This window comes from Triticum dicoccoides, chromosome 7B (genome assembly GCF_002162155.2).
Source record: "Triticum dicoccoides isolate Atlit2015 ecotype Zavitan chromosome 7B, WEW_v2.0, whole genome shotgun sequence".
Taxonomy (NCBI): domain Eukaryota; kingdom Viridiplantae; phylum Streptophyta; class Magnoliopsida; order Poales; family Poaceae; genus Triticum; species Triticum dicoccoides.
The window spans coordinates 172,930,057-172,940,120 of record NC_041393.1 but is presented as its reverse complement, the minus strand read 5'-3'; positions in this window follow the sequence as shown (position 1 = coordinate 172,940,120).

The window sequence follows — 10,064 nt, the reverse complement described above, 5'->3', positions numbered from 1 at the left end:
CGGTGCCGAGCGGCAGGGGCGGCGGTGGGTGGGGATCTAGCTAGTGGCGGGGCGTCGGGGAGGAGAGAGGAAGAGAAGAGAGAATAACGGACGGGGGGTGGCGGCCGTTAGTTACTCTGCTCTTTGTCGTCCGCCGCTCTTTGCCGTCTGCCTTTATCTCTCTTTGCCGTCTGCTAGCAGACGGCAAAGAGGTGGGGCGTTAAGTTTTTTCTAAACGAGCGGGGGGTGGGGGCCACCTGGCTGACGGCAAAGAGCCGGCCGATGGCAAAGAGCATCTTTGTTGTCTGCCGTTTCTTTGCCGTCTGCTTTTCGGTAGCTGATGGCAAAGAGCTTCTTTGTCGTCCGCTAGCGGACGGCAAAGAGTTGGCAGATGGCAAAGTAGCTGATTCCAGTAGTGCTGGGTCCTGCCGGAAGAGGTCTTGCATGTAGGCCTCGGCGGCGGCCTCGGCCTCGAGGCACTCCCACGCCTCGCGATCCTCCCGCGCCATAGCCGAGCTCACCACTCTTGGCTCCGGCGGAATGAGGTGGATCGAACATGTGCCGAAGGGGAAATTGAGCCTAGTCGCCGCGCCATGGTAGAGGACCTGCCAGCGGCTGTACTCCATGGGCGTGAGCTCGTCCATGTGGAAGCTACCGAACCAACGGCGGGTGTGGGTCTCCCGATCTGTAATCTTGGTGACCCATGTCCCCCACCGCCGCTGCCGGACCCCGAGGTAGGACCTCGTCGGCTGTCGGGTCCGAGGGAGGACGGGGAAGTCCTCGAACTGACGTAGGGGCGCGGCGGCGGGTGGATCGGGGGACTAGCGACGGCAGATCGATAAAGAGCCCACGGAGGATGACGGGGACACCTCGGCGGCCACCTCAGCGGCGTTGGGCGAAGAGGTCGCGATAAACCTCTCTTGGGCCATTGGCTCCTCGAGCACCCCGGCACACAGGCAGAGGTTGAGGATGGAGGCAGAGGTTGAGGATGGAGGCGGCGGCGATGGCGGCTACCTAGCAATGGTTATGGGGGTGGTGTGTGTCGGTGAGCGTAGGTTTTGTGGAGTGTGTGGTGTGTGTGGAGGGGGGGAGGGGGCAGGGGGGTTAAGGTGATGTTTGAGGAAATACCACGACAACTGAAAATTTTACTAGGTGGACTAACAAGGCGGGGGCTACTGAAAATTTGGATCAAGGGCGAGCAGATATTTTTGAGATTGCGAGGGATGCAGAGGTGGGAGTATTTGGGGAGCGAGCTAGTGTGCTTGACACGCCGACTGTGGACTGTAGCTGACGCACCTTCTCGCGTAAGCCATAGGCGTACTATATACCAACGATGCTCCATGATATTTTGTACTGCATCTCACACGGTTTGTGATAATAAACTGCATGGGATCTACTTGATTTTTAATTTTGATTTGAATTACATAATGGGGTCACAACGACAATGGACGGTGTTTGAATTGCTAGACCTTTTATCTGCAGTGAACATGCAACTATATGTGTGTCATAAAAAATTGGAATTATTCAGGGTTCGTTTGGAAATTTTATACAATAAATTGATTTTCTAGCCATTTCAGGTGCACAATTCAAAATTGAAGCACATGCTCTAGTCCATAAAAATGGGTTGCAAAATCAAATGTTTGTCCTTGGTTGCAAGCTTAGGGCACATGCAAGAAATGAGAATGAATGGCAAACACCTTGACATTGTGGCTCAACCGCTAACATTGAGATACATGCTTTTAACATTCTAGTAAATCGAAAACTCGTCTGAAATTCATGAAACTTGACATGATATCATGGAACGACATCGACATGCTATGGTAAAAATATTTTCCCATTTGGGGCAGGTTTGGGTATAAGCTTCTCACAAACTGGCACTTCTCTCACAACAAGCCAGATGGTTTCGGTAGGGAACGTGCCACCTTGGGGGACAAACGATATATGTTGCCTCTTCTTACTTTCTAAAATTTTCTCATGTCAACATAGAACAACACGAGTGTTGTGTCATTCTTTGGGAGTTTTCGGGGTTCGCTTGGACATTTTTATACATTAACTGAGTTTTCTATGCATTCACGTGCATAATTCAAATTTGAAGTACATGCACATGCTCCAGTGCATATAAAGTGGTTCAGAATTGGAATATGTGTCATTGTTACATGCTTAAGTCCCATGCAAGAAATGAGAATGAATGTCAAACACCTTGCCACCATCGCTCGGCCGCTAACATTGAGATAGTACATGGTTTTTAAATTCTAGTAAATAAAAAACGCATCTGAATTTTATGAACCTTGACACCCTAACATGGAACGGCGTCAACATGCAGTGGTAAAAATATTGTCCCATTTGGGGCAGGTTGGGGTATATAAGCTTCTCACAAACCAGAGCTTCTCACAACAAGCCTCATGGTTACGGTAGGGAACATTTCACCTTTCTGGACGAAACGATATCCATTGCCTCTTCTTGATTTCAATTCTTTTTCTAGTGACAACATAGAGCAACATGAGTATTGTGTTAAATTTTGGAATTTATCGGGGTTCATTTGGACAAATTTATGCATTAATTGACCTTTCAATGCATTTATTTGCATAATTCAAATTTGAACTACATGCACTTGCTCTAATGCATATAAATTGGTTAAAAATTCAAACCTGTCTCCTTGGTTGCATGCTTAGGTCCCATGCAAGAAATGGGAATGAATGTCAAACACTTTGCCACCGTCACTCGGCCAACATTGAGATACCTGATTTTTAAATTCTAGTAAATCCAAAATTCGTCTGTAATTCATGAAACCTGGCGTGCTATCATGGAATGGCACCCGGCATGCCGTGGTAAATTTTTTGTCCCATTTAGGGAAGGTTTAGGTATAAGCCTCTCACAATCCTAAACTTCTCACAACAAGCCTGATGGTTTCGGTAGGGAACGTTTCACCTTTCTGGACAAAAACGATAGTCATTGCCTCTTCTTGATTTCAATTTTTTCTCTAGTGTCAACATAGAACAACGTGAGTGTTCTGTTAAATTTTGGAATTTTTTGGGGTTCGTTAGCACATTTCTTATGCATTAATTGAGTTTTCAATGCATTTATGTGCATAATTCAAATTTGAACTACATGCACATGCTCCAATACATATAAGTTGGTTGAAATTCATATATGTGTCCTTGGTTGCATGCTTAGGTCCCATGCAAGAAATGGGAATGAATGTCAAACATCCTGCCACCTTCACTCGGCACAAACATTGAGATACCTGATTTTTAAATTCTAGTAAATCCAAAACTCATCGGAAATTCATGAAACTTGGCATGCTATCATGGAGCGGCATCAACATGTCGTGGTAAATTTTTTGTCCCATTTGGGGCAGGTTTGGGTATATGCTTCTCATAAACCAGAGCTTCTCACAACAAGCATGATGGTTTTGGTAGGGAACGTCCCACCTTTGGGGACGAAACGATATCCATTGCCTCTTATTGCTTTCAATTTTTTTCTCATGGCAGCATAGAACAATAGGTGTGTTGTGTCAATTTTTGAGATTTTTGGGGTTTGTTTGGACATTTTTATGCATTAATTGAGTTTTCAATGCATTTATGTGCATAATTCAAATTTTAACCATTCACGTGACGCCACATGTCTTGGTTTTATTGGCTATATGTTTTAATGGCTCTTGATCGCAAACGTTTTAGAAAGAACACCTGTATGCAAAGTGAGAGCAGGATTTGTGCATCTCTTCAACGCAAACGGCTCTTTTGGATGTGTGCAACCACGTACAAACAATTTGGTAAGATTTGTATCTGTCCTATTGGGTATGTTGCCATTTGTCAAACTGGAAAGATTGAAATTTGTTGATCTAGTAACATTACCATTTGTCAACCTTGTAACACTACGATTTGTCAAAATATGAATCTAAAAATCACTAGCAGTATCTAATTTTTGCAACAAAAATTTAGTAATTAAGCATCGATTTGACAGCGGGCGGCACGGTTTCCGATATGGCTTTAATGCAGACGAGGGAGAGGGTAGCGGTTCCCGAAATGTTGAACGGCCAATGACGCATCCTCCTTCAATTAGCATCATGAATGCATGAGGAAAGTAATGGGAGAAGGACCAGGAAAAGAGGCAGCATGATGTCAATACAACGCAGTTTGCACTCATATAAAGGCACCCCTCTATTCCAATGCATCTACCACATCATGCACACCTAAGCATTTGCCTAAGCACCTACACCAAGTGCAAGAGTGCTCACTCCAGACCCATGGCGGTGATGCGCGCGAGCGGCCAGCGGCTGTGCCAGACGGTCCACGACGCTGGCCTGCGGCATGGCACCGAGGATCGTCTCCAGACGGTGTTGGCGACTGGCTGGTGGATGGCCATAGTCAACGCCAACTACGACTCTCAGTTGGACCAGATGATCATTGCCACCACCAACAAGTTCACCGTCTTCAATAATCTCACGGACGACATCGCCGTACTCCTCCAGCCCGCACGCCCGGGCTCCTCATTGCCTGCCACCCTAATCGGCCTCCATGGTCGGAACCTCTTTCAAGCACTGGTGGCCCTACGACTGCCCACCGACGCCATGAAGAATGTCCATCTGGAGGTCGCACTCGCCACGAGGCGCCTTGCCTTGCAAGAATTCGTCGACCTACACATCAACATGTACGAGCAAATCGTGTCCATAAGTATCTACAAGGCTAGTGAGGACGCTACGATGTTGGCCTTCTTCAACCGGCTGGAAGCCTTGGATGCCTTTGCTGAGAAGCACCTTGACCTTGCCACAAAAGCCGCCGCTCCTTAGCTGCCGGTCGGTGGCCCGACACACTGAGTTGAGGAGGTCGTACGTTAATGGATGCATCTTTCTTCTTGCCTCCTTAATTCTTATTGTGCTATTGCATTCTTGTTACAGTCAATACATATATGTGTGATCCCTTTGCTTAATTATATGCATCACTTTAACTAGTACTCCATCCATCAATTTATAAGTTGTGCTGCCAGTGTTTGGGGCCGGCGCACGACACAATAAGCATACCCATGACAACACATACAGAGAGGACATCCAGCGGTTCCAATGGCGATTTGTCAAAATATGCAGCTAAAATCACTAGCACTATCTAATTTTTGCAACTAAAATTCAATAATTAAGCATAGATTTCATTCATAGATTAAGCAGTCGTGCTTAACTTATACAAATAGTTTAACTACTATATGCATATATGTGGTTGCTTGCCGTTGAGGCGACCGCGGCGCGCTCTGCTCATGTCCCTCTGCGAGCGCTCTGCGGCAGTTGGGCATGCGCACGATTACGTCGGGGGGGGGGGGCATATGCATGCGGTTGCGCCGCACGCATTGCCACGTGATGCAGTTACGTGCGGCACGATGGAGTTACGCGCTGCAAATTAGAACTGCCATCAGGACGTGCCGTCCGGCCTCCCCTTTAATTCCCGCGGCCATTATAACCTTAGTCTCTTCAACCTTTCAATCACGCCGACAACACAACAAGCACACCCATGATGACACATAGAGAGGGGATGTCTAGCGGCGCTCCAATGAAGTTCGACGAGCATAAAGTGGAGACCCACGCGAGGGAGACGGATCTCTCGGTGGTGTACACCATCAACCCGGCCGTGGTGGACGACTACATCAACACTGTTGAGCAGTTGCTTGCTGGAGACAAGTACAAGGTAGTCGGCATCGACCTCCAGTACACCGTCGGTCGTCCCGGCATAGATCAGAAGGTTGCCGTCGCCCAGTTGTGCGTGCGCCATCATGTCCTCATCTACCACTACTGCATGGCCAAAGAGCCTTGTGACCGTTTCAACAGGTTTGTCAACAGCACCGACTACAAGTTCGCCATGGTGGAAACCACCGACAATGTAAAAGCGCTCAGTGTTACGGGCTTGGCCTGCCAGAGCCTTGTCGAAATCCGTGAGCACTACAGGGTCTAGGGCAGCACGAAGAAGGACTCCCTGGTCGAACTCGCCTCAGCCATCATCGACCCCTACTATGAAAAGATGAAGCAGGATGCCCAGAGAACAAATGTCGTATCCTGGCACAGGGCCTGGATGCGGTGACTGGATGAACCTCACCTCAGGTTCGCGACAAAGAGCATGTACACATGCTACGAGATGCACATGCGGATCGTTGACATGAGGAAGTGCCTCGTTACCCAAATCGACGAGCCCGAATCGAGCCACAAGCAGAGCAAGCGTCACAAGAAGTAGATGATGATCAGATGATCGTTTATGCTAGTTAATCATGCATGTAATATATAGTTTACTTTATTGGTGTGTGGAGGTGCCATGTGTGTAGTAGCCACCTATGAAATTATGCATGTAATAGTTTATTTTGGTGTGTGCAAATGCCATGGTTGTAGTAGCCACCTATGTAATTGAATGTTGAATTTGGTTAATCATGCATGCAATATATATGTTGTTGTTCTGTATGCAATCCCATCGCACAACACACACGTCATATTAGCAGCAACCGTTTGTGTTATTATCGGTCTTCGCACACATTTCTGATTACAGACCTGTTTGTCCCGTATCACACACATCTTGTTATATTGAACCATTTATATTCTCTTGTCTCAACACAAACAATTCATCCGAGTGAACCACATGTTGTATACCGCACACACCTTGATCCGGCTGACCGTTTCTTTTGTGTTGCCTAATCACAAACAGTTCATCCTAGTGAACCGTATGCTGTGTATCGCACATGCCTTCATCTGGCTGCCCGTTTCTTTTGTTACTCCTCATCGCAAACAGTTAATTCAACTGAATTGTATGCCCTGCATCCCACACGCAACTAATATCTGAACCGTGTTTGATGCATCCGTCATCGCAAACGTTTTGCACATTTTTGACGGTTCTCTCACACCACCCTTTGCGATTATTGCATCGCACACAGTTTCTCGAAGGGTCTGTGATCGTAGTGTCGCGTTAGCAGCATCCTGCAGTAGTGCAAGGACACAACATTGTCTTAGCCGTGTGTGGTGCCCCCCTCCACCGTTTACTTATTCGAAAGTATCATCGTAGTGCTTAGGTGAAGCCCTGCGCGGATCACATCACCAACACCGTCATCACGCCATCGTGCTGACGAAACTCATCGACTCCATCGACACTCTGCTGAATCAAGAGTTCGAGGGATGTCATCGAGCTGAATGTGTGCAGAACTCGGAGGTGTCGTATGTTCGGTACTTGACCGGTTGATTCAAGAATACGTTCCACTACTTCAACCGCGTTAAGTTAACGCTTCCGCTTTCGGTCTACGAGGGTACGTGGACACACTCTCCCCCTCTCGTTGCTATGCATCTCCTAGATAGATCTTGCACGAGTGTAGGATTTTTTTAAAAATTACATGCTACATTTCCCAACAGATTTGAAGTTAGAGGTAGGGTACCATTTTAACCTAAAATTACCATATTAATGATTATTAGATTATCAACATAGTCAAGCCAACAGCTCTTCTAGAATTGATACAAGGATCATGGGCCAAACTATAAAAATTCCTCGTGAACACCGACACATTCCCAACTGCTCAATTACACTGGACGCTCGCGAACCAATCTGTGCTTGGATGGCTAGAGGGACAGTGGTATCCCCGGCCTATCAGGGTTCAAGTCCTGATGCTCGCATTATTCCTCGATTTATTTCAGGATTTTCGGAGATGCGCTTTCAGTGGGAGAAGACGTTCCTGTCGACGACGATGTGCATACGGTGACTTCGTAAATCTCAAGATGATATGTTGGCTCAGTCTCTCGAAGGTGCTCATAGGGATAGGATGTGTGTGTGCGCGTTAGTAGGGGTGAGTGTATGCGCGTATGTATGAGCGCTTGCGTTTGTACTGTGTTTATAAAAAAGTACACTGGACGCTCCAATGACGACAGCCAAACTGATGTCAAAGGGAATGACTATGCGTCACTCGACTGAATCGTTTTTGTGACCGCTGAACCGTTGGATCTTCATCCGATGCACACTGTTCATCTTCTTCCTCTGGCCGCCCTCCAGCCCAGGCCAAACCACCAGCCTCCGCTTCTTGCGGCCGGCGGCGCTTCCACAATCGCCTCGCCGCCCCGCCCTCCCCTTGACCTCCCCACCACCAGGCTTGCCGCCACCCCCGGCCATCCCTCTAGCCCCGTCCCCATCTAGTTTTCTTCTTCGGCGAAGCCACACCATCGCCCCCACCACCGTCGTCCACCACCATCCCCACTCTGAACCCTAAGAGTATCTCCATCCGTTAGCCCCCCAAGGAGGCATAAAAATCGCCGCCTGGGGGTGAGCCGGCGGCCTACTCGACGCTGGGGGCGGTTGGGCACCCAGCCGTTGCCCCCAGGCGCCGATTTCGCCATTATTCGGCCCAATTTTGTCCAAAAATGGCCCGATATATGCGTGAATCGGCCCATATTCGGCGCGGTTCGACGTGTTTCAGCGTAAATTTTCGCATACAAATAGAAATCAATTAGTTCATCACATAGTTCGACATGGTTCGGCGTGTTTCAGCGTGTTTTTGCCACCGTAGTTCATCACAGAAAATCAATATAAATCAAATAGTTCAACAAATAAAACTCAAGTTTCATCACACGTCATTCTCCGCGTCGCTCCGGCCTCGCCCTTGAGCCTCCATAGGTGCTCCACCAGATCGTGTTGCAGTTCTTGATGCACCTGTGGGTCTCGGATCTCCTGACGCATATTGAGGTAGTCAGTCCAGGTTGCCGGTAGCTGGTGATCAACTTGGGCAAGAGGACCCTGCCTGTAATATGGTTCAGTGTCAAATACTAGCTCTTCCTGCTCGCTCTCAATGATCATGTTGTGCAAGATAACACAGCAAGTCATGATCTCCCACATTTAATCTTTCGACCAGGTCTGAGCAGGGTACCGCACAACAACAAATCGAGATTGGAGCACACCAAATGCCCGCTCGACATCCTTCCTGCAAGCCTCCTGAACCTTCGCAAAGAAGACGTTCTTGCCTCCTGGCACATGGTTTGAGATAGTCTTCACAAATGTCGACCATCTCGGATAGATGTCATCAGCTAGATAGTACCCCTTGTTGTAGTGCCTCCCATTGACCTTGAAGTTCACCAGAGGAGAATGACCTTCAACAAGCTTGGCAAAGACAGGGGAGCACTGCAGGACGTTGATGTCATTGTGAGTTCCTGGCATCCCAAAGAAAGAGTGCCAAATCCAGAGGTCCTGTGTGGCCACTTCCTCAAGTACCACACTGCAACCGCCTTTGGCGCCTTTATACAACTCATGCGAAGAAAATGGACAGTTCTTCCACTTCCAATGCATGCAGTCGATGCTTTCAAGCATCCCAGGAAATCCTCTTGCTGCATTCTGTGCTAGGATCCGAGCAGTGTCTTCCGCATTGGGTGTTCGCAAGTATTGCGGTCCAAACACTGCCACCACCGCCCTGCAGAACTTGTAGAAACACTCAATGGTGGTGGACTCGGCCATGTGCCCATATCGTCGAGTGAATCACCAGGAGCTTCGTATGCAAGCATCCTCATAGCTGTCGTGCACTTCTGGATTGAGGTGAATTCAAGTGTGCCGGTGCAATCCATCTTGCACTTGAAGTAGTTGTCGAACTCCCGGATGGAATTCACAATCCTGAGGAAAAGCTTTCAGCTTATCCGATAACGGTGCCGAAATGTTTTCTCACTATGCAATGGAGCGTCGACGAAGTAGTCCGAGTAGAGCATGCAGTAGCCTTCCAGAGATGCCGGTTCTTTGCTTTCACCTGCCCAGGCACCGAGCCACCTCGCCGCGGCTTTTCACTGCTCGCGAGCAGGCCGGTGAGGGTGGCGAGCACCATGAGATGCTCCTGCTCCTGGACATCGGCTTCGGCTTCCTCCTCCAGCAACGCCGTGAGCGCCTCCTCATCTTCGGAGTCCATCGCCGGGCCGGGCAAATCACCGAACACCTTGTGGGCGAGGTGGGCGCAAAACCGCCGGTGTACAGGCCCTGCGCGGCCGGAACGCTGGAAAAGTTACCCGGGCGGCGTCGGAGAGGCTGCCTCGGTGAAACCTCTTCTTTTTTCCGACGGGGAATGACCTATCTAGCTGTGGTGGGCGGTGGATGGCGCCGGTATCG